Source organism: Gossypium arboreum, chromosome 4 (genome assembly GCF_025698485.1).
Source record: "Gossypium arboreum isolate Shixiya-1 chromosome 4, ASM2569848v2, whole genome shotgun sequence".
Taxonomy (NCBI): domain Eukaryota; kingdom Viridiplantae; phylum Streptophyta; class Magnoliopsida; order Malvales; family Malvaceae; genus Gossypium; species Gossypium arboreum.
In genome coordinates, this window is record NC_069073.1 from 91,649,815 (window position 1) to 91,677,490 (window position 27,676).

Below are 27,676 nucleotides of genomic sequence, written 5' to 3' on the forward strand. Positions count from 1 at the left end.
TAAGCATTGTGGTAAACGACATCCCGGTAGCTACAGATTACACGATCGGGCCTGTTTTAAATGTAGATCGATGGATCATTATATTAGAGATTGCCCAGGGTTAGCTGAAGAAAATCCAGTGCAGAACATGAGATCAGATAATACTGCAGCTCAAGATAGACCACCTAGAAATGCAGTTAATATGGTGGCAATCCAAGAGAGACTAAAGATACAGCAGCTAGATCTAAAGCTCGTGCACCTGCCAGAGCCTATGCTATACGCGGACGCGGGGAGGCTTCATCCCCATATGTCATTACTGGTACATTTACTCTCTATGATACTAATGTAATTGCAGTGATTGATCCTGGTTCAATTCATTCTTATGTCTGTGAGACTTTAGTATTCAGCAAGACTCTATCTGTTGAGTCTACTGAGTTTGTGATTAAAGTGTCAAACCCCTTGGGCCGGTGTGTTATGGTTGATAGAGTGTATAAGAATTGTCCCTTGATGGTTTGAGATTCATGTTTTTTGACTGATTTGATGTTGCTTCCACTTGATGAGTTCGATATAATTCTGGGTATGGATTGCTTGACTTTACATGATGCTGTTGTGAACTGCAAGAAAATGACCATTGATCTGCAGAGCCAGAATGATGAGGTTATTCGGATTGAATCTAGTGAATTGAAGGGTTTACCAATAGTGATTTCTTCAATGCTAGCTCAAAAATATGTGAGAAAAGGGTGTGAAGCTTATTTTGCCTACGTGCTTGACAGTAAAGTGACTGAAAGAAATATTGAATCAGTACCAGTTGTATGTGAGTATCCAAATGTGTTTCCTGAAGAATTACTGGGTTTGCCACCTATCTGGGAGGTATAGTTTGGTATTGAGTTAATGCCTAGGATGAGTTCGATATCCATAGCTCTGTACAGAATGACACCTACAGAATTAAAGTAATTGAAATCTCAGTTGCAAGAGTTGACAGATAGAGGTTTCGTATTGATTATAGACAACTCAATAAGGTGACTATAAAGAATAAATATACGTTGCCACGGATTGATGATTTGTTTGATCAACTGAAAGGGGCTACAGTGTTTTCGAAGATAGATTTGAGATCAGACTACTATCAATTGTGAGTTAAAGACTCTGATATGCCAAAGACTGCTTTTCGAACGAGGTATGGACATTACAATTTTTGGTTATGCCTTTTGGATTTACTAATGCACCTGCTGTTTTCATGGATTTGATGAATCAGATCTTCAGACCGTATCTAGATCGATTTGTGGTTGTGTTCATAGATGACATTTTGATCTACTCTGGTGATGAAACTGAACATGCTGAACATCTGAGACTTGTGTTATCGAGTTTGTTAGATAAGCAGTTGTATGAGAAATTTAGTAAATGTGAATTTTGGTTAAGTGAAGTTAGTGTTCTGGGTCATGTGGTATCAACAACAGGTATTAGAGTTGATCCAGCAAAATATCAACTATACTTAATTGGAAACCTCCTAAGAATGTTTCTGAAGTCCGAAGTTTTCTGGGACTACTGGTTATTATAGATGGTTCGTGAAAGGTTTCTCTATGATTGCAGCCTCGATGACAAAGCTATTATAGAAAGATGTTAGTTTGAGTGGTCAGAAAAGTGCCAGAAAAGCTTTGATCAGTTGAAAGCCCTTTTAACCGAAGCTCCAGTACTGGTTTAGCCAGAATCGAGTAAAGAATTTGTTATTTATAGTGATGCATGTTTAAATGGTTTGGGTTGTGTTTTGATACAGGAAGGCAGAGTTATACCTTATGCCTCAATACAGTTAAAGCCGCATGAAAGGAACTATCCGACACATGACTTAGAATTGGTAGCTATTGTGTTTGCATTGAAAATATGGTGCCACTATCTGTTCAGTGAGAAATGTCATGTTTATTCTGATCATAAAAGCCTGAAACACTTGATAACTCAGAAAGATCTCAATTTGAGACAAAGCCGATGCTTAGAATTGCTAAAAGACTACGAGCTTGTGATTGACTATCACCCGGGAAAAGCTAATGTTGTTCCTGATGCTTTAAGCCGTAAATCACTGTTTACTTTGCATGCAATGAATGCACATATGGCTATGTCTAATGATGCTTCAATAATAGCTGAATTGAAAGCAAGACCGTTATTTGTTCAACGAATTTGTAATGCTCAGAAGGTTGATAATAAGTTGATAGTGAAACGACTCAATGTGATTCAGATGTTGATTCAGAGTTTCGAGTTGATGCAGATGACTGTTTGAGATTTAGAAACCGAATATGCGTTCCGAGGAATTTAGAATTGATTCAGATGATTTAAAATAAAGCTCACAGTAGTCAGTTATCTGTTCACCCAAGTAGTACGAAGATGTATAATGATCTGAAACAGCTTTATTGGTGGCATGGTATGAAACGAGACATCTCTGACTTTGTTTCAAAATGCTTAATCTGTCAACAAGTAAAAGCCGAACATCAAGTACCTTCTGGATTACTTCAACCGATCATGATACCTGAGTGGAAATGAGACAGAGTTACTATGGATTTTGTATCTGGTTTATAGTTAACACCGACGAAGAGAGATGCAATCTGTGTTATTATGGATAGATTGACTAAATCGGCTCATTTTGTTCCGATACGTACAGACTACTCGCTTGATAAGCTGGCTGAATTGTATGTTTCTCAGATTGTGAGATTACATGGGGTACCTATATCTATTATTTTGGATAGAGATCCAAGGTTTACATCATGGTTTTGAAAGAAAATGCAAGAAGCTTTAGGTACGAAATTACATTTCAGTACTATTTTCCATCCGTAAACAGATGGTCAGTCTTAGCGAATCATTCAAATACTTGAAGATATTCGAAGGTTCGTGGGAACGATACCTACCTCTGATTGAATTTGCATACAATAACAACTTTCAATCGAACATCAAAACGACACCTTATGAGACTTTGTACGGTATTAAATGTCGTACACCATTGTATTGGATAAAGCTTAGTGAAAATAAGATACACGGGGTTGACTTGATCAGAGAAACTGAACATAAAGTGAAAGTGATTCGTGAAAGTCTTAAGGCCGCATCAGACCGTCAGAAATCATATGCGGACTTAAAACGTAAAGATATAGAGTTTTAGATCGAAGATAAAGTCTTTTTGAAAGTTTCACCGTGGAAGAAGATACACAGATTTCGTCGTAAAGGCAAATTGAGTCCGAGGTTTATTGGGCCTTATGAAGTAATAGAGCGTATCAGACCAATTGCTTATAGACTGTTGTTGCCATCTGAGCTAGAAAAGATTCACAATGTATTCCATGTTTCGATGCTTCGTAGATATCGATCTAATCCTCCACATGTGATTAATCCGACTGAGGTTGAGATTAAGCCTGATATGACGTATGAGGAAGAACCGATTCGTATTCTAGCTCGTGAGATTAAGGAGTTACGAAATAAAAAAATTTTGTTAGTGAAAGTACTGTGGCATAAACACGGAGTTCAGGAAGTAACATGGGAGTCAGAGGATACAATGAAAGAACACTATCCGAACCTATTCACCGTTAAGATTTTCGGGGACGAAAATCCCTAAGGGGAGAGTTGTAACACCCCAATTTAGACTCTAATCGGAACGGTGGCTTTGGGACCATGAATCCGAGTCAGAAAAAATATTTTTAAAATTATTTGCTGTGTTTATTTTGTGTGAATTTATATCTGTGAAATTTCCGTGATTTAATTTTATAGTTTGAGTGTCTGATTAAATAAAAGGACTTAATCAAGTAAACTGAAAATTTGGTGGTTACTTCTAAAAGGGGCCTAGTTGTTATTAGCTTTATTAATGGGATCTTTATGTTGCAATTAGTCCATTTAATGGGCTTATAATATATGATTTTGTTATAATTTTATTAAGGTTAAAAATGTAATTAGATAAAAAATGTTAATATATGTTATTATATCATAAAATAAGCGATGCTTTTATTCATTCTCTTTGACTGAAATTAGAAACAAAAGAAAAGAAAAAGATAAACTTAGGGTTCAGCCATTTCTAAGCTCAATCAAGGTATGGGTCTAGCTCGGTTTTGAAAATTTTTACGTTTTTGAGATTGTTGCTTCGAGTACTACAAAACCCATGCTTGAATTTTTTATTTTGATGAATATTTTGTTGTTTGATGATGAAATATGAAAGATATGGTTTAGATTAACATGTTTTGTATTGGAGTTTTTGATGATTTTGAGTAATTAGGACTAAATTGAAAAATAATAATTTGAGTGACTAAAATGTGAAATAAATGAAATATATGGACTTGTATGAACACTAGGAACATTCAGTCTAACATGGGCATCCTGAGATTTTGCATATTTTTTGTTTTGTGCAGTAGGGACTAAATTGTAAATGTTAGGGGTAAAATGGTAAATGGCCCATTTATGTGTTTTTGGACTAAATTGAATGAAAATATGTTTGAATGAGCTTAATTTGAATATGTTTAGATCAAGAACCAAGGAAATCGAATTTGGATCGGGGAAAAACGAAAGTTGCCGACTAGCTACCCTGTTTTATTTTACATCGTCCGAGGTAAGTTTATAAGCAAATAAACGTGTGTAATTATGGTTAAATGCTAGATATACATGCTATTATGAAATGTATGAATTTATATTTGTTAACCTTAAACCCTAAACCCTAAACCCTAAACCCTAAATTAGTATACTTTTGGATGGTATGTGTATTCATAGAATGATTAAATGACCTAGAGTAAATACATATAGTCTTTTATGATTAATATTTTAAAAGAAGTATATGGTAGTACTTAGTTAATGTTGCATATGTAAGTAATTTTATTTATGTGTATTATGGCCTATTAAATTATAAGAACGTGTATGTGATAGTTAGTGATTTAAGCATAATTTCATAAGTGACTTAATAATATGTTAAATCATGTACTCAATGATTAATGTCGCATATATGTATATATATAAGCATTATAAGCAGTGAGTTTTAAGTTGAAATTTGACATGATCTGTGTTTACAATAAGCAAAACAGAATATGTTCTAAAATGTTAGTTAACTATATTTTATTTAAAAATAAGTTTGACTTGGGTGAAAATTTATTAATGTTCAGATTTGTGCTTTTAATCAGTAATGCCTTATAACCCTAGTCCGGCTACAGATATGAGTTAGGGGTGTTACACAACCCAACACCTCCAACCGGTTGAGGCAAAACTTCTATCCTTACCAAAAACTTACCACTCTAAATCGTGAAGGACAGAACCAATCTGCCTAAGAATAGGAAATCAATAAGAAGAAGGGGAATTTATCTGAAATAGAAAATAGGGGGTACTGATTCAAGAAGAAAAGAGAGGAAACAGTACTCATATAAGTAAAAGCTGAAAGGAGAGCAAATAGGGAAGAGGCTTACTTGAAAATGTTCGGCCAAAAGAGAGACGATTGAATGAAGGGGGAGATACAGTATACGGCCAAAATACAAAGTGAAAAGAGGTTAAAATCGAAAGGGTTGAGGGAGAGAAGAAAAAGAATCACTGTGTACTTGCCAAACCGAAACAAAGAAAAATGGGAAGGATTGGTGAGGTATTCAAACAAAGTGACTTGATGCTAGAGAAAAGAGAAGCAAAGGCAATTGGTGGACGAAAACGTTGGAGAAGCACAACCCAAAAGATCAAAATGATTAGAACCCCAAATGATCTCTACTACCAAACCGTCCCAAAATTGAAGAAATATGAAACAATCAAAACCAACAGATGGGAATTTGACGCCAAGGAAAAAAAATCAAAAGAATGACCCAACTCCGTGATTGTTCAAAAGTCAAAAATTGCCAAGAGTGAGAGTCCCTATTCGGCACACCCTCTTCCACTCCATTCAAACTCCTAACTTCTCTCCCCTTATCACTCCTAAAATCACTGAAGCATATCCCACCTATCCAAATCCCTACCAGCAGAAATCCCCTCTAACAATTCCCTAGAATTCAGCCACACTCCATACACTCCTCAACACCCCAGTTTCAGTCCAACAACAACACTTCCCCAACGTCAGTAGCAAAGCAAAATAAAATATTCTTCTGTGTTGTCAAGCCTCGAACCTCAGATCTCCTAGAACACTCCACACGCCCTCAACCACTAGATCAGTAGGCTTTTTATGACACATCTTAACAACATTAATTTAAGAAGCCTACTATCTAGAGCTAGGGTTTATTCAAGTAGAAGCAAAATTTTGTTCAAGCCAAAGCTTGAACCCATGACTTCTCAGGCACTCCCAGAGCACTAAACCACTAAGGCAAACAGACATCCACATCACAAACACACAAAAATAATTTTAACAGTGTTTTTGAAAATTGGGGTTTTGGGGCATTACATTTCTGACGTGTGTTGCGGTTACTAGACTGCTTGTGTGAGTAGCACTGTGCAGCTATGTCTTGACTGACAGCTTGTGTGAACAGACTCAGTTATGGCTCGAGTGAGGGCATTGATATGAGATATGAGATAGTAGTGGCTTTGACCACATGTTGGCACATTGTGTGCGAGACTCTCGCGTATTCGATATTATTCTAAGTGGTTCAACGGGAAATGTGATGTTACGAGATGATATGAGTTCGATACGTACTAATACAGGTATCTACATGAAATACATAGAAATGATGGTACATGATATATTGATATATTGAAATGGATGATATATGTATATGATGAAACGGTAAGATAATGATATGTATCATGACTTGTACATATATGAATTTCTTTGATATATTGATACATGGTAATTAAGTAAGTTGAGATGAGTAATGAACTCAAGTGTGACATGTTGAGAAAATAAGATTATCAATGTTGAATTTATATGAAATATGTTCAAGTACGCTAACATGTGTTGCTGTTTGATGCTTAGGCAAGGGCCAAGCTGTTGGTTGAATAGTATTATGTTTACTTATAAGTCGTATTGAAATGGTAAGTGCTGAAATGAAAATATGCTTATACTCATGAAAAAGTGGTAAGGTTTAAATTATGCAAATTCTTATGAAATGGTTTATCATGTGATTAATTCTAAAAGAGCTATGTTTAAATGCACTAGCTTGTGGCTACAGTTGATGATATACTTGTGTCTTGTGTATTATGCATATGAAATGAGTGATGAAAAAGAGAATGATGAGTTGAATTGATGATGTTATTTAAGCTAAAGAAAGTAAATGTAATGGAAGGTAATGACATGCAAACGAAAGGAAGAAAATTGAAAGAAATTTAAAGTTTTTATAAAATCCTACTTTGTTAGGGATGATAGGTATAAGTGATGCTGTGGAATTATTCAATTTGTGAGTTGTTGAATTTGGTTTCATGAATCGTGTGGTATTTGTATATGATTATTCTTGATATGTATAAATTTCATATTGGAAATAAATTTATCTGATTAAATTTTATACGAGATTACTAAGCATTCATTGCTTACGTAGTTATTTTTCTTTGCTTTTCTGACTATCGAAAGCTCGATCAGGTTGGAAGCTTGTTGGAGATTTAACACACTATCTAGTGATTATATCGATAGATGTTGATGTCTTGGTTAAAGTTATAATGGGATGTATAGGTATTTTTGCTAATGTTAGCTTATGTGTTTTGGTTGTGGAAATGACTATTTGATTAGTTTGCATTTTGGCCTTGTGTTGGTAAAATGATATATATTATAAGGTGTATATAAGTTGCCTTGTAATTGATATATGACTTGTTATGGTTGAATGATGGTAAATAGAAAAGTAGTTGAATGTGCATATTAGATATGACATATAACTTGTTGTGAATTGGTGTTTTGCCATAGTAAGCATATATGTATTTTGATACTGATGATTATGTGGTACAGTTGGTACCAAATGGTATATTTTGGTAAGTGATTTACATGTTGTGTAATGATGCAAACTTAGCTAGAAGTTAATCAATTATTTTGGTCAAATTGAGTACATGGTTATACATGTTTTAATGTTGTCATTTGAGGTTCCTTTGGGCATGTTATTATACAATATGTGTTTGGCTTGACTATGCATGATTTTGGTTAATTTTGAGGACTTATGTATATGTGCAAAAGGGATTATAGGTACATGTTAAAAATGGTGAGAAAAATGGCTTGTAAAATAGAATATTTTCGTCTACACGGGTTGAGACACTGGCGTGTGTCTCAGCCGTGTGTGACTCACTGCCAGGTAGCATGGCTATGTGCCCTTGTAGTTTTTAAAGAGTTGAAAGTTAGGTTTTTCATAGCCTAGCACACAGCTTGGCACACGGGCGTGTGAGGTTATTTGAAAGGGTAAGTTAGTGAGTTACACAGGCACGAACACGGGCTGGGACACGGCCGTGTATCCCTATTTCGAATGCCTACACAGCTTAAGACACGAGCATGTCTCTTGGCCGTGTGAGTCACATGGCTGTGTGACCCTTGCAGTTTATAAATTTTCATCTTTTCCCTAAAATTTCTATATATTTATGATTTGGTCCCGATTTGTTTCTAATGTGTTTTTAGGGCGTCAGGGGCTCGTATAAGGGACAGTATGAATGTTATTGATTGGATTTCTTGTGAATGATGATATGAATGAAATGTTTAAAAATTTTTTATAGTTCTGAAATGTAAACTCCGGTGATGCTTTGTAACCCTATTCCAGTGTCACATACGAGTTAGGGATGTTACATGTTATGTATATGTTAAATGTTAGTGATAGTGTTTTGCTAAAGATGCAAATATGCAATGACTATGCACGGATAATCGGTAAGTGATATATGTTTGACTTCAGATATTTTGGCCTTGTGATTTTGAAACTATTGGATATAGTTGGCTTGCCATAAGATTGTGAGTACTCACCTATATGTACAATGATTTTGGGTGTTGAGGCTCTTAGACATGTTGGAAGGTTAAGGGAATGTGAGCTAAGATCCATTTAGCGGGACATGTGAGGGGCAATAAGGAGAGTGTTAGCTTTATGCTTCACTTTTGGGACATGTTTAACTCTATGAGTCTATGTTTGGTGTGTTGGAGATCCGTGTATCTGATGAGTGATGATAGAGCTCACTTTTCTGTTTCGTAGCTCAAATGCCAAATTATCTTGAAATGTATATATGTATAATGTGATGTATACCTAAATGAGTATGTGACCATTATGCAACTTATCTATAAAAATGTTTTTGGATATTGTGATATATACTTTAACATTAGGTGTTTATATGTGTAATAAGATATATGCTTTTAAGTGAATATGTTACCATGTAAAAGAACTAGTAATAATGCACGAGTAAGTATAATATAGCACTAGATTTGGAACTATTGAGGTTATGCCATATGGTTGTTTTGTTGATGCTTGATGAATTGTTTTCATTATGGTTATTCTGATCATTCACTGAGCTTATTAAGCTCACCCACTCCTTTTAAACCCTTGTAGATTAGTATAGAGCCAATGTGAGCGGTGTGGTTTCCAAGAGGTGATTAGTAACAATCCATTTTTTAGTGGTGTCAGAAACAATGGTTTCGGGCCCACAAATATAGTATTAAAATAATTTTGACTTGGTAATTTATGCTATTTGAATGAATAATTAGGTTCAAGTGGTATGACCCTAAAGTCAAGTGATTTTAGAAAAGGAGGTATTGGGACCTCGTTTCTATAAATCGAGTCGTAAATATTTAGTGTTATTAAAGTTGTATTAAAATTTGGTTTAGAAATGTTACTGTTTAGATAGTTAATGTAACACCTCAAACTCGGCCTAGACGTTATGGCCGAATCTGGCATGTCACATAAAAGTGTTCTTCGTAAGTAAACCTCTTAAGTAAAAACCCATTCCTGAGTATAAGTCTTTTTATGTCATTTGAAAATGGTTCTTGTCAAAACCTTTACCAATTTACTTAGACATTGGTACATTATATAATCTAAATCGTGGAAGCATCTTGAAAACTTTATTGTTAAAAGCTCGTGTTTATTAGAAAATTGTGACGATTTGAAAACCCGTTTTCCCTAGACTAACAGTTTAGGATAGAAATTCAAAAGTCTAATTAAAACTTAAAACCACCATTGGCCTTATTACATAAGCAAAACCCCAAAATGAAACTTAACTTTATATGTAGAACATCAGCAATCATGTGGCCACCTCCAAGTCTTTCGCAGCACCAAACTGCCTAAGGCTAGGGATTACCTGCACAGTTGAAAAGAAAAAGGGTGAGTTTACGAAAACTTAGTGTGTAATCCCTTATCGGTCAAACAGTAAACAGTGTACGCAGTAACAATCTAGGCCTACGCCCTAGTCAGTATCAATACAGTCTGGGCCTTAGCCCTACACAGTAACAGTGCGGACCTAAGCCCATTAAGTATCAGTACAGTGCGGTCATGTAACCCACCCCAATCCAACCAACACGCCACCCATACCAACCAACACACCATGTGGGGATTAAATCGACCCACCAAACCAACACACCAACATCACAGTGAAAGTTGCTAACAGTAACGTAGCAAAGTTGCTAATAACAATAAACATGGCAAAGCCACCAGAGCAGTAATTACGTGCCAAAGCCACTAATACAATACTTCCTCTAAATCATAAACCCAACTCCATGTAGTATGTCGTGTCATAAATATTACATGAATGCAGTATGTCATACTTAAACCAGTCATATAATTGCCATGCACACATCAATTAACCTACCACTAGGGGTAAAATAATCATTTCATCGATTAGGGGTAAAATAGTAATTTTACCCTTTAGCGGTATTTCGGTCATTTAACCTATTTTGAGGTCTCGATACATATAACGACCCTTTAAAAGGTCTATAGTTGTCTCGAACGACTCAGATAGCCCATTTGGCCAAAATAATGTAAATGGGCATAAGGCCCATTACTCGGCCCAAGTGGGTCCACATGCTCGTATGGCCCATTTAGCCCAAATCCAGTAGCAACTATGCGATGACCGTAGCCTACTCCATTATCTGACACTTACCGTAAATTCCATCCGTATGGGGCCCACGAGCCCACACGGGCCATCTCAGCCCAACGAGTTCCATAACAGCCCAAACCTACGAGAACGCTCATGGGGGCCTCTACTGTCTATCGCCCATGATTTGTGAGCTCGATTTTCCCCACGAGAGCTCGCGTGCTCGTGAGGCTTCAAATGCCGAAGTTTCAGCATTTCAAATTTTGCCGATTCGTAGTAAAACAGGGGTGTAAGTACACACCTATTCTAATTTTCTGACAGTAACGATTTACGGTGTACAGTTACACTCCTGCTATGGATTGCAGTTGAAAGGCTTCCCAGATTAAACACCTATGAAACAATAACCCTAGTAATAGTCTCAAACCCTCGTTAATCCATCATAATAGTATTGAAACATTTTAATCAAACTAATGCTACTTGCCAATTAGCAACCGTAACCACCTCTAGCCCCCAAAACCCTACATTCTTTTCAATGCTATTACCGTCACAAAAACCGTTAACCGACTCATAAGAATCTACAATCCCAAAAGAATATATAAACTATGCTTAAAACACTTACCACGAATCGAAAGATCCCCTGCAGTGGAAAAGTAATCAGTCTACACCTTAGTTAAGGAAAACGAGTCCCTAGCAACATTCCAATGAAAAAGAAAGTGTTAGAAGAGCTTATCCTTATGGCAAACAAAGAGAAAACTGCCCTTCCGCCAAGAGATACCAAAAACTGAGCATGAAGAATGAAGCCAACCAGGATTCGGTTAGAGTAACCACTTACCCAAAAATCGAAGAGATGAAGAAAAGGTTAAGAACGAAGAACATTCGGCTATCTTGAAAAGAAAAGAACAGTAAAAGGGGAAAAAAGAAGAAGTTGAGTTCGGCTTAATCAAACTTTAGGAACAAGAGAAGAAATGTTGAGAACAAGAGAATAATAGGTTCGGCTAGAAAACAAAGGAATAGGTAACTGATATTCAGCCAATGATTGATTCGTCAGCTTTTGAAACAAATAAGAGAGAAAAAGTTTGAGAAGAAACGGCACAAGACTTTCGGTATATTGACACTTACAATTCGGCACAAAAGACTTGTAACACCCCTTACCTGTACCCGAGGCCGGGATAAGGTACGAGGCGTTACCAGACAAACATACAAACATTAAACTAAAATACGGGCCATAAAATTTCATTCATATTTCAAAACGTTCATTCACATACACATAGTCCCTTATTTGAGTCTACGAAGCCCAAAACATACTTTAGAAAGGGTTCGGGACTGAACCGAGAACTTACGAAAATCTTGGAAATTTCATGCTTTAAGGTTCCACACGCCCGTGTCCCAAAGTCATGTTCCATACACGGCTGAGACACATGGTCTTGTCTCTGCCTGTGTGGAATATACACCTAGGCTATTTTCCAAGCTTTGGTCAACCTTAATCTCTTACACACTTATACATTTGTACCAAGATTATCATCTTACCAAATATCTTCAGCTTAATCATCAAGCATCCATATTTAAAGCTAGATCATATCTTTATAAAATACCACAATTCAGATGTGCAGAATAACATGTTTTCCTGAAGCATTTCAATTCAAGTCCATACCCAACAAGCATTACATTGAGACTAGTCATATATATATATATATATATACATGTCATGATACATATCATTCTCTTTCTGTTTTCTTATAAACACATATCATTTATTTCATTATATCAATATTTCATATACCATAGTTTCCATGTATTCTACATATATTTATTTTCCTCCTCCTCCTCTCCATTCCATATCCTTAATGTATATAGCATTCTTGTAAGTACGATTTCACAATTTACTAATAAATGCTCACAACAAACTGTCCACACGAGTCATAGTCACTTACTTATTTATAATTCGAGGTACAGAGCTCGAAATTAAGATCTATAAATTTCCCCTGAAACTAGACTCACATATCTTTCCATCATAAAATTTTCATAATTTTTTGTTCATCCAATTAGTACAGTTTATTCATTAAAATTTCCCCTATTTCACTTTCTAACAGTTCTGACCTCTCTTCACTAAAAATTAATTATCTCACAGTACAGAACTCAGATAATTTTCTTGTTGATTTATCTTGAAAATAGACTCATTAGGGATTTTAAAAATATAAGTTTGAGCCTCTAGTTATTTTTATCCAAAATTTTGTGATTTTCCAAAGTCAGAACAGGGGATCACGTAATCATTCTGAACCAGTCTCACAAAAACATAAATATCTCAAAATATAGAACTCCTTTTCTTTCTCTGTTTCTTTTATATGAAAATAGACTCATTAATTTTTAATTTTATATCTCATTCAGTCTCCGGTTCAATTTATACTATTTTTGGTGATTTTTAAAAATCACGTCACTGCTACTGTTTAAAACAGTTTTATTACTAATTCACTCTTTCACACTTTCTTTGTATTAACCTCATTTTAACATACATGTCACAAATCATTTTCACCACATTCACAAGTATAGGCCCATGATTACAAGGTCACCATAAAATCATCCTCACGTATAATTTACTTGTTTATAACCTTACCACATCCCGGACACTTAATGTACACATCATTCACATAACCAAGTTCCTGCACTTATTCATCACAAAATTCACAAAGCAATACATAGAGAGTCTCCCGTTGAACACTTCGGATCAATCCTTGATACTTCGCGGTTTTAGCACATAGCTCCACCCATCATATAGTTTGGCTCTCTTGTACACATGGTGAACACTTAGTACCACCCATGTGACCTAGCCAGTTTATCTCGTAGCTCTCTTGTCTACATGGTGTCCTTCACCTGGAACCACGCATGCGACCTAGCTACATATATCCCGTACCTCTCTTGATTACATGATGTACACATAGTATCACCCATGCGACCTAGCTACATCATAATGTCTTGTAGCTCTCTTGTACACATGATGTGCACTCAGCACCATACATGTGACCTAGCTACAAACCATCTGTATCATCCAACCTTTCCGAAGGTTCAACCGGGATTTCTCTCTCTTTTCCAACAATTTCACCAATCAAGTAATTATCCACAAACATATTCCAATATTATTATAAAATATCATAATACAAGTAATATTGATGTATTACTTATATATAAACTTACATCTCATTTAATATCAAGGCAATAACATTAAATTACACATTGCCTTACTAAAAATCATATGAACTTACAATTTCCCATAATATCCATAATCATAGAAATCACATTTATGTATGATAATTCAATGCACTTCATGTACCATAGACGTATTTTTAAATCAATTCATAAACTTGGCACCATAATCATTTAATTTAACATAATTCAATTAATTCACTAAATTTAACTTTCAAATATAAATTACAGCATTATTGCTGTATTATTATCATACCAACTTACATACTTTCAACACCTCGGAAATCATAATAAATATATCAAATTTAAATTGAAACATGCATAAATTAATGCTTATTATACATATGAACTTACCTCGATACTAAAACGGCCATTTTACCAACTTTCCCAATTTTCGATTTTTCTCTCATTCTAGGTTCAAATCTCGTTTTCCGAGGTCTAAAACATCATATTTTACTTAATTAATGTAATATTCAAAACAGTCCTTAACTCAAACTTTGGAAAAATTACAATTTTGCCCCTAAACTTTTGCATATTTACACTTTTGCCCCTAGGCTCGGGAATTAAACTTCATCCCTTATTCTTATGTTTTATGACATGCTGATCACTTTTCCCTCCTATGGCAACATCAAATTCTCACTCTAACATATACTTATGACTATTAGGTATTTTTACCGATTAAGCCCTTTTACTCGTTTTCACTCAAAACCGAGTAGCACAAGTTGTCTAACATAATTTAAAACCTCATATTCTATCATAAAACATCAAAATAAACACATTTCACCTATGGGTATTTTCCCAAATATGAACCCTAGCTTAAATTATTGCTAGAATAAGCTTAATCAAATTTTCGGGATTCCAAAAACGTAAAGAACTTGAAAAACGGGGTTAGAACGGACTTACTATTGAGCTTGGAAAGCTTGAAAACCCTAAACATGGCTTCCCCCATGCTAATTTCGGCCTCCATGAAAAAGATGAGTCAATTTTGGCTTTATTTTCCCTTTTTATTTCTTTTAATTACCAAATGACCAAAATGCCCTTCCTTACTAAACTTTCAAAAATTTCATCCATGTCCAATTTTTGTCCATAACATAGAAATTGATCAAATTTCTATTTAAGACCTCCTAATTAATGTTTCAAAGCAATTTCATACTAGAAACTTCTAGAATGCAAGTTTTGCAACTTATTCAATTTAGTCCCTAACTTCAAATTGAGCACTTTATGCATAGAATTTCTTCACGAAATTTTCACAAAATTATGCAATCATATCATAGGCATCAAAATAATCATAAAATAATTATTTCTATCTCGGATGTTGTAGTCCCGAAACCTCTGTTCTAACTAGACCCAATTTTGAGCTATTACAAGACTTACACTAAACAAATCCCAAAGAAACACAAGTGATTACCAAAGAAATCGACACTAGAGAGAAAATGAGCCAAAAACACAAAAACCTCACAATGCGTAAAGGAAATTCGGCCCCTACTCAAACACCATTTGCCGAAAATGCACATCCTGACCCCTTAGTCGAATTTTGCACCAACAAGCTGCCCATTTTGGCTACAACTTTTCCCAATCTCAAACTCCTAGAAAATCTCCATGATACTCTCCCCTTATCCCTCATTGATATCCTCTAACCATCCCACAAGACCAATTCAAACTCTCCATCACCAGAGTTCAAATCCAACACCAACTCTTGCCGTCCCCTGGTAGCAAAATAAATGCTCCTTGCTTGCCATGGGATTCGAACCCTTGCTCACACAATAGCCATGTCACACCGCCACCACCAGGCCACAAGCTCCTTTGTGACATAAAATCTCACACACTTAAACATAAGCCCTAACTGCTAACAGTCAATCTTACTTAAGAACAAAATTAAAAATTTTACCAAGGCCCAGACTCGAACCCAGGCTTCCTGAACACCCCTAAACATACCCAAATCTCATAGCCAAGAAAGCAAACAAGAAATTTGTGTCAAAGCATGCAAAATTACAGACCCTACATTTTTGGGGCGTTACAACTCTACCCCCTTAGAGAAATTTTGGGCTCGAAATTTACCTAGTCAGAATAAGTGAGGGTATTGCTGTGGCATTACTTCCTTTGGTTCCCACGTGGCCTCTTCTGAACCGTGATTATGCCCAAGCACTTTGACCAGTGTAACAAATTTCGTTCTCAATACTTTAACATCGTGATCCAATATTTTCACCGATTCTTCCTTGATAGTTAAATTAGGCCTAACCTCAATTTCCTCAACTGACACTATGTGCGATGGATCTGAGTAGTATCACTTCAGCATTGAAACATGAAACACATTGTGAATTCTATCCAATTCTGGAGGCAATTCAAGTTGATACGCAACCAATCCCACACGCTTAAGTATTCGATAAGACCCAGTACACCTAGGGCTAAGCTTGCCTTTCTGCCCAAACCTCAAAATTTTCTTCCATGGTGAGACTTTAAGAAATACATAGTCCCCCACTGAATACTCGTTTTCTTTACGATTTAAGCTGGCATAAGACTTTTGCCTATCAGATGCTTCCTTTAACCGATCTCGAATCAGTTTTACCTTGTCTTCAGTATCAAAAAATTAATTCTGGCCCCAAAATTTGCCCCTCACCCAACTCAGTCCAACAGGTAGGAGTACGACACCTACTACCATATAACGCCTCGTATGGTGCCATTTGAATACTAGACTAGTAGCAATTATTATACGCAAACTCTACCAGTGGCAAATAGTCCTCCCAACTGCCTCTGAAATCAATTACACAACTTCTTAACATGTATTCCAGTATCTGAATCACCCTCTCTAACTGCCCATCTGTTCGAGGGTGAAACGCAGTGCTGAAATCCAGTCTTGTACCCAAAGCCTCGTGTAATTCTTCTAGAACTGAGATGTGAATCTAGGACATCTATCAGATATGATAGAAATTGGTACTCTATGCAGTCTCACAATCTCGACCACATACAACTTGGCCAACTTCTGCAACTAAAAATCAGTGCGGACAGATATAAAATGGGCAGATTTAGTCAATCAGTCTACAATCCCCCATATTGAATCCTTCTTAGTAGGTGTTAAGGGTAGCCCACTCACAAAATCCATGGTTACCTTCTCCCACTTCCAGAGTGGAATTTTAACTGGCTGCAGTAACCCAAAAGGTAGTTGATGCTCAGCCTTAACTTGCTGACATCTCAAGCACTTACTCACATAATCCGTAACTTCACATTTCAACCCTGGCCATTAGTATAGCTCACGAAGATCTCGGTATAACTTTTTTCGCCAAGATGCATAGCATATGGACTACTATGCGCCTCTAGTAGTATAGACTGCCTCAAATCAGAATCCCTCGGTATACAAACTCTTCCACGGAAACATAATACTCCTTCACTATTCATCCCAAAATTCGTAGTCTCACCATTCTCGACTTGTCAAAAACGAGAAACTAGCAACTCATCCAACAATTATTTCTCCTTAATTTGATTAGTCCAAGTTGGTCTCACTTGTAGTTCAGCTAACAAGCTACCATCATCGAACAAGCTGAGACGAGCAAACATTGCTCTCAAATCATATACAACCCTACGGCTCAGTGCGTCAGCTACTACATTAGCTTTACCTGGGTGGTACTCAATTGAACAATCATAATCCTTAAGCAACTCTATCCATCTTTGTTGCCTAAGATTCAGCTCCTTCTAAGTAAGGAGATACTTGAGGCTTTATGATCTGTGAAAATAATAGACTTTTCACCGTATAAGTAATGCCTCCAAATCTTCAGTGCGAATACCACTGTAGCTAACTCCAAATCATGAGTGGAGTAATTTGCCTCATGAGGCTTAAGATGACAAGACATGTAAGTAACCACCTTACCCTCTTGCACCAACACACAACCGAAACCAATGTGCGACACATAATTATAGACAATAAATTCCTTCCCAAACTGTGGCTGTATCAAAACAAGGGCCTTAGTCAGAACATCCTTCAGTTTCTCAAAACTCTCTTACTGTTTATCAGTCCAATTGAATGGTACCCCTTTATGCAGTGACTTGGTCAGAGCTGCAGCAATCAGTGAAAACCCTTCAACAAAACATCTGTAATACCCAGCCAGACCCAGAAAGCTTCAAATCTCAGATACCATTTTTGATGGTTTCCAATCCACTACAGCTTCAATTTTCTGAGGATCCACCCTAATCCCCTCGACAGACACTACATGACCTAGAAATGTCACTTCTTGCAGCCAGAACTCACACTTGCTGAACTTTGCATAAAGTAGCTTTTCCCTCAAAATTCATAGGACAATCCAAAGATGTCCATTATAATCCTATTCTATTTTTGAATACACCAGGATGTCGTCTATAAACACAACTATGAACCGATCCAAGTAAGGCTAGAATACTCGGTTCATCAAATTTGTGAAAGCCATTGGTGCATTTATCAACCCAAACGGCATCACTAAAAACTTGTAGTCACCATAACGAGTCCTAAATGCAGTCTTATACACATCAGCCTCCTTAACCTTTAACTGATGGTACCCAGATCGAAGATCTATCTTGGAGAAAATTGTAGTTCCTCACAGCTGGTCAAACAGATCATCCATCTAAGATAAAGGTACTTGTTCTTAATACTCAGTTTGTTCAGTTGACGATAATCAATGCACATGCGCATGGATCCATCCTTCTTCTTCACAAACAACACCGGTGCTTCCCACCTGGACACACTCAGTCAAATGAATCCTCGGTCCAGTAGCTCTTGAATTTGAGCTTTTAACTCAACCAGCTCCTTCAGTACCATCATATAAGGGGCGATGGACACCAGAGCTGTTCCAAGTAGGAGCTTAATGCTGAATTCGACCTCACGATTTGGAGGGCTTCAGTAAATATATCCGTAAATTCCTTAACAGTTCTGACATCTCCAACAGAAGTACCTTTAGAATAAAAAATGCTAACATAAGTTAGAAACGTCTTGCAACCCTTGCGAACCAGCTTCTCGGCCCTTAACGGAGAAATCACATTAGACAAATAATATCTTTGCTCCCCTATCACAGTCACCTCCTCATCCTCCATAGACTTCAACACCATACGCTTAGCAGCATAATCCAATTTTGCACGGTGTTTCACTAGCCAATCCATGCCCAATATAATATCAAATTCTCCAAACGAAAGTTCCATCAAATTAGCCAGAAAAACCACCCCTTGGACCTCTAGGGGTACATCTCTGAACAACTTATTCACCCCAACCAACTATCCCAGTGGACTCAACACAGTCATCTCACTAACAGTATCTTCAAACTGAATACCCAACATCTTATACACAGTGCATGCAACATACAAGTGTGTAGACCCAATATCAATTAAAGTAGTGTATGGTATATTATAAATTAAGAACGTACTCATTATGACGTCAGGAGCGTCACCATCCTTTTGAAAATGAGCAACATAGACCAGCACAGACTGCCTCGCCTCAATGCTACCAAAACCTCTGCCTGAAGTTCCACGACCTCGTCCGAAACAGTTTCCACCTCTGGCCTGAGCGCGGCCTCTCGGTGGCTGCTGACCACCTCTCTCTGGTTGAACATAAACTTGACCTGCAGCTTGCATCTAAACAGACCTCTGGGTACAGTTCCTAACCTAATGATCCATAGACCTACATCTAAAGCATGCCCCAAATTGTTTTCCAGAACTCACCCTGGCGAGTGATAAACCTAATTTATACATATTTTTACCCCATACTTATTGCATTTTATGGATGATTTTTCCATAGAATTCGTGAATTCGATGCTCTTAATGCCTTAATTTCATGAATTATAGTTAGGTGAGCATAGGAGAGCGAAAGGGATGAGAAACGAGCCAAAAACGGAGAAAATGAGCCAAAGTACAAAATCAACACAGCCTGGACTTCCTCACACGGTAGCCCACACGGCCGTGTCAATCTGGCAGTAATCGCACAGGTAGAACACACGCCCGTTCCATTCTAACAGGCTCGAACACAGCCTGAAGTAATCGCACACGGGCGTGTCCCTGCCAAGCCCAAGTTGAGTTCAATTTAGAAAAGGCCACTTTTGAGGGCTCATAGGCATTCCAAAGCCTATAAATACTCCCTAGTAGAGGAGAAAAAGGACACACAGAATAGGGAGTAAGGAATTACTCCAAAGAATCCGATTGATTCATCTCAGAAACCAGATTCATCATCAAGACTGAAGATCTCTCCTCAATTCCCCTTCAAGAGTTTTGGGGTTTCTTTATGTTTTGTATTCTTTATTATTATGAGATGTTTTCTTATTTAGTTATGAACTAAAACCCTTAAATACCTAAGGGGAATGAAACCTAAGACGAATCTTGTTATTATTTTCTGAATTGTATGATTAATATTTAACTTGTTCTTAATTATGTGTTCTTAATTCTTGTATTGATATCCCAGGATACTGATTCAAGATAAGCTCTTATTCAGAGAAGGAATAGACCCTGTCTAAGAGTACATTTGTCATAATTAAACGGAGTTGTTTGCGCGCCTAGACATAGTGTGACAAGATTTTACCGGATTAGGGTGAAACCTAATAAGGGGATCCATAGATCAAGTTAATGCAACCCTAGGGTGTTAATTAGAGAAAGGTCTCAATTATTCAATCTAGGGATTAGACGTTATTAGTCTTGAATAGGGATAATAACATAACTTAGGGATCTCTACGGAACTAGTTAAATGAATAAATTGTCCGATTTGGAGCTAGAATAACAAGTGCAGTCTAGGTAGATTTTTCCTTAGGTATTGTCTTAATTCAATCGATTTTCCCAAAAGCAATTCCCCAACTCTACTCTCTGTGAGTTCTTAGTTTAGATAATTAGTTAGTTAAAAATAAAACCCCATTATTCTTAGGCTAGATAATAAAAAGACAGTCATTACTAGTACTTTTAGTTCCTTTGGATTCGACAATTCGGTCTTGCTAAAACTATACTACTGTTCGATAGGTACACTTGCCTACATCGCGATAATAGTTAGTTTCAAGAACGATTAATTATAAGTATTTAAAACCTATTACGAAATCATGCGATCAAGTTTTTGGCGCCGTTGTCGGGGATCTAAAATATTAGGAACACTCAATTTTTATTAATTTTGGCATTTATTTTTCTTGCAATCTAATTTTTAATTTTATTCTAACTTAATAATTTTTTTTCTTTCTTCTGGCAGGTTTTTTATAGTTTATGACTCGAAGAAACTCGTCAGGACCACTACTTTTTGACGAAGAAATCGATCACACAGTTTGCAAAAACTAAAGAGAAATAAGGCGAAGCTTAAGATACACAGAGAACGAGCAAGAATATTATACTCAACCCCCAACCGAAGAGATGGCTGAAAGCCAAGACAATCAGCTACCTCCTGCGATTGCGGTTAATCAAAATCCTGCTCCACGTACTATGTATGATTATGCTAAACCTTCTTTAACAGGAACTGAGTCGAGCATAGTTAGGCCTACTATTGCTGCAAATAACTTTGAACTAAAACCTAACATTATTCAAATGATACAGTAATTTGTTCAGTTTGATGGTTTGCAAGATGTGGATCTAAACACTCACTTGGCCAATTTTCTGGAATTCTGCGATACATTTAAAATTAATGATGTTTCTAATGATGCCATTCGTCTTCAGTTATTCCCTTTTTCATTGAGGAACAAAGCTAAACTGTGGATGAACTCGCTTGGGAACAAATGACCAAAAAATTTTTACTAAAATATTTTTCACTGGCTAAAACGGATAAATTACGTAACGATATCTCTTCTCTTGTATAGATGGATTTAGAAACACTCTACAATGCATAGAAGAGATACAAGGACCTTTTGAGAAGGTGGCTTCACCATGGGTTATCGCTTTGGCTACAGGTTCAAACATTCCATAATGGCCTGAATCCTTTGACTCGGCAAATGATTGACGCGGTTGTTGGCGGAACCATCAATAATGAAACACCTGAAGATGCTTATGAGTTCATAGAGGAGATGTCACTGAATAACTATCAGTGACAAGTCATGAGGGCAAAGCCAACGATAACAGCTGGTGTTTATAATGTCGATTCGGTCACCATGCTCTCTAATCAGGTAGAACTCTTGAATAAGAAAATTGATGGTTTTCTTAGTTCTTCACAGGTTCACCCAGTAATGCAGTGCAAAGCAAGTGGAGGTGGAACAAGCCATTCGGAATACCAACCTTATGGCCACGACATGTATAACGAGCAATTAAATTACATGGGTAATAATCCTCGACCTCAAAATAATCCATATAGTAACACTTATAATGCAGGTTGGAGGAACCACCCAAATTTCTCATGAAGAGGCCAAGGAAATCAGTGACCACCTCCAGGCTACCAACAGCCACCCTATTAACAGGAAAATAAGCTGAACCTTGAAGAGATGCTCACAAAGTTTATCTAGGTGCACCGAAACAGCACTTAAAAATCAACAAGTGTCAATCCAAGGGCTCGAAACTCAGATAGGCCAGCTGTCCAAACTGATTTCAGAAAGAGCACTAGGAAGTTTACTTAGTAACACCAAATCAAAAGAGCATGTAAAAACAGTTACACTAAAGAGTGGGAAAGCGTTAACAGAATCTGAAAAGAAGCTAGCACAGAAAGCCGTGGTAAGCGAAAAGGGGGAAGAAAAACCTAAAAATAGTGACAAACCATTGCCAAAGGAATTAAACCACCAGTTCCATACCCAGCAAAATTGAAAAAAGATCGTATTGATGCACAATTCGGTAAGTTTCTTGAACTTTTTAAGCAATTACATATCAACTTACCTTTTGTTGAAGCCATCTCGCAGATGCCTACATATGCAAAATTTTTGAAGGAGCTTTTAGCAAATAAAAGGAAGTTCGAGGACTTAGCTACAGTAGAACTAACGAGGAGTGCTCAGCCATACTCCAAAACAAGCTGCCAACCAAACTGAAAGATCTAGGAAGTTTTACTATCCCGTGTTTAATTGGTAGTCTGAATATTGAGAAAGCACTAGCTGATTTAGGTGCTAGCATTAATTTGATGTCATATAAAATTGTCAAACAACTTGGTCTTGGGGAACCTAAACCTACTAGGATGAGTATTCAATTAGCCGATAGATCTGTTAAATACCCTAGGGGTATTATAGAAGACGTACTTGTGAAAATAGATAAATTCATATTTCCTGTTGATTTTGTTATGCTTGACATGGATGAAGATGTGGAACTACCTTTAATTTTAGAGCGCCCATTTTTAGCCACTGCTAGAGCTGTAATCATTGTTGGTGATGGTAAATTGGTACTTAGAGTAGGTGACGAGCAGATTATCTTTAAAATTTATGATGCTATGAGGTTCTCTAGGGAACATGATGATTCATGTTATTTTATTGACTCTATTGATCATATTACTCAAGACTCTTTTTAGGAAATTGTACAGAAGGAGAAGACAGGACTGTATCCAGCTCAAGAAGAGGAGACAGATGATGAACCTAATGAGCATTCATCAAGACAAGTAGAATATGAGGACATTAAGATAAACGATGAATTTAAGCAAAAACCTTTTATAGAGGAGCCTCCCAAACTAGAACTTAAAAAATTACCAAACCACTTGGAATACGCATTCCTTGGAAATAATTCTACATTACCAGTTATTATTGCTTCAAACTTGCAACCCAAGGAGAAAGAGGAATTAATCCAAGTATTAAAAGAACATAAAAATGCCATAGCTTGGAAAGTTTCTGACATTAAAGGAATCAGCCCTTCTTTTTGCACCCACAAAATTTTGATGGAAGATGAATACAATCCGTGTGTGCAAGCTCAAAGACGACTGAACCCCAACATGAAGGAAGTTGTTAAAGCCGAGGTAATTAAACTCCTAGATGCTGGAATTATTTATCTTATTTCTGACGGTTCTTGGGTAAGTCCAGTGTAGGTTGTCCCTAAGAAAGGAGGCATGACGGTTGTGACCAATGAGAAGAATGAATTAATCCCAACAAGGACAGTCACAGGATGAAGAGTTCGCATTGACTACAGGAAACTGAATGATACCACAAGAAAAGATCACTTCCCCTTACCATTCATTGACAAAATGTTGGAAAGATTATTTGGGCATATGTACCACTGCTTTCTAGATGGACTCTCTGGTTACTTCCAGATCCCAATAGCTCCTGAAGATCAAGAAGAAATGACATTCACATGCCCATATGGTACGTTTGCTTATCATAGAATGCCTTTTGGATTATGTAATGCTCTTGCCACTTTTCAACGATGTATGATGGCCATCTTTGACGAACTCGTGGAAGTTATCATGGAAGTATTTATGGATGACTTCTCGATATTCAGTAACTCTTTCCATCTCTGCCTTAAAAACTTAAAACGAGTTTTAATAAGATGTGAGGAAACGAACCTTGTCCATAATTGGGCTAAATGTCACTTCATGGTTCAAAAAGGTATTGTATTAGGGCATAAAATTTCCAATAAAGGGATTGAAGTGGACAAATCTAAAATAGAAACAATCGAAAAATTACCCCCTCCTAGTTCGGTTAAGGCTATTAGAAGCTTTTTAGGACATGCTGGTTTCTATAGAAGATTTATTAAGGATTTTTTTAAAATAGCTAAGCCTTTGACTAAATTGCTAAAAAAAGATATACCTTTTAATTTCAACCAGGAATGTTTAGAAGCATTTAATACTTTAAAGGATAAATTAATTAATGCTCCAATCATAATTGCACCTGACTGGAACTTACCATTTGAATTAATGTGTGATGCGAGTGATTTTGCAATGAGGTGCGATTGGGACAAATAAGAGACAAGCATTTTCAACCTATCTATTATGCTAGCAAAACTTTGATAGCTGCACAAGAGAATTATACTACTACGGAAAAAGAATTGCTAGATGTGGTTTTTGCATTAGATAAATTTCGATCATATCTCATATTGTCTAAAGTTGTTGTTTACACTGACCATTCTGCCTTCGCTACCTTTTAACTAAAACTGATGCAAAACCTCGACTTATTCGATGGATTCTCCTATTGCAGGAATTTGACTTGGAAATTCAGGATAAGAAATGAGCTAAAAATCTCACGGCTGATCATCTGTCCAGGCTTGAGAATTCCAATACCAAAGAACTAGATGAAGTTGAAATAAATGATTCGTTTCCTGAAGAACAATTTTTCATTATATCTGACTCTAAGGTACCTTGGTTTACAGACATCGCAAATATTTTAGCCGCTAACATTATCCCAAAAGGGTTAATACACCAGCAAATGAAGCGATTCTTTAATGATGTGAAAAGCTACTTTTGGGACGACCCCTTTCTTTTTCGCAGATGTGTAGATCAAGTCATTAGAAGATGCGTTACAAGATCAGAAACATCAAAAATACTGGAACATTACCACTCAGGGCCAACTGGAGGACACTATAGTGGAACTAAAACCACAAATAAAATACTTGAATCAGGAAAAAACAAGTTGTGGCAGCTGAACGAACTTGATGAATGGCGAGCCAGTGCATACGAAAACTCACGCCTATACAAGGAAGCAACAAAGCGGCGCCATAACAATCATTTAAAGCAACGAAAACAATTTGAAGTTAGAGATCTTGTCCTCCTAGAAAACTTAAGACTCAAATTGTTTCCTACGAAACTTAAATCACGATGGTCAGGAGCTTTCGTAATTGAATATGTTCTTCCATATGGCACAATAGAGATAAGTCACCCATCACACGGTACTTTCAAAGTAAATGGACATCATCTCAAACTTTATAACGATGAGAATTTTAAAGACGATGGAGAGGAGCAACGACTCCACAAACTGTCCTGAATAAACCAACAAGGTAACAGTCGAGCTTAGACTATAAACAAGCGCTTCTCGGGAGTCAACCCGAGTACTAACAGTTTTAAATTATTTAAATTTCAATTTTTAAACATCTAGTTCACTAATAGAGTCTTTGAAGCACAGATTCCCAAATCCACACGGTTGATCACACGGCCGTGCTTAAGGCCGTGTAACCAATACGGACGAAAACACGACCGTGTGTGACGGCCGTGCGAAAACAGGGTAAAAGTTATCTTTCCCAACACGGGATGCGATAAGTGGCCATAGGCGTGTGACTGCCAGGGGTCAAATCTACCAAATGCAACCTACCACATGCGACCTGCGAATAAATTAGGGTATCGTTCTTTCATGGTGTCTTCAAGCTCCCAAGTAGCTTCTTCAACCCCGTGTTTGACCCACAACACTTTCACTAACGAAATTGTCTCATTCCGCAATTCTTTCACCTCGTGAACCAAAATACGAACCAGTTCCTCTTCATAACTCAAATCAGACTGAATTTCTATCTCTGATGGACTAATTACATGAGAAGGATCGGATCTGTATCGACGGAGCATCGAAACTTGAAAAACATCGTGAATCTTTTCAAGTTTACGTGGCAAAAGTAGTCTATAAGCAACTGGCCCAATTCGTTCTATAATTTTGTACGGTCCAATAAATCTCGGGCTCAATTTGCCTTTACGGCCAAATCTGAGTACCTTTTTCCATGGTGAAACTTTAAGAAACACTTTGTCTCCGATTTGATACTCTATATCTTTCCATTTCAAGTCCGCATACGATTTTTGACAATCTGATGCTACTTTCAAACTTTCACGGATCACTTTTACTTTCTGTTCGGCCTCTTTAATCAAATAAACTCCGTAAATCTTATTCTCACTGAGTTCAGTCCAAAACAAAGGTGTACGACATTTACGACCGTACAAAGCCTCGTAAGGTGCCATCTTGATGCTCGATTGAAAACTATTGTTATATGAAAATTCAATCAAAGGTAAGAACTTTTCCCACTAACCACTAAACTCAAGGATGCAACATCTTAACATATCCTCGAGTATCTGAATAATTCACTCGGATTGACCATCGGTCTGGGGATGAAAAGCGGTGCTAAAATGCAACTTAGTACCCAATGTTTCTTGCAATTTCTTCCAAAACCGCGATGTGAATCTCAGATGTCTATCCGACACAATAGAAGTAGGTACCCTGTGTAACCTTACAATCTGAGAAACATACAGTTCGGCTAACTTATCAAGTGAATAGTCCGTACGAACGAGAATAAAATGAGCTGACTTTGTCAATCTATCAACCACAACCCAAATCGTGTCTTTCTTGCTCGGTGACAATGGCAACCCAGATACAAAATCTATCGTGACTCGATCCCACTTCCATTCAGGTATCATGATCGGCTGAAGTAATCCTGATGGCACTTGATGTTCCGCTTTCACTTGTTTACATATCAAACACTTCGAAACAAAGTCAGAAATGTCTCATTTCATACCATGCCACCAACACTGACGTTTTAGATTGTTGTACATTTTCGTACGACCCGGGTGAACTGACATTCGGCTTCTATGAGCCTCACTCAAAATCATTGGAATAAGCTCTGAGTTTCTCAGACTACATATTCGATTCTTGAACCTCAAACAATCATTGCTATCAATCAGAAACTCTGAATCCTTTTTCGAAACACATAGTGCTCGCTTTGTAACTAATTCATCATCAACTTTTAGAGCTTCACGGATTTGTTGCATCAATAATGGTTTTGCTTTTAACTCCGCTACTAACACATCATCAGCGGACACAGACAGGTGGACATTCATTGC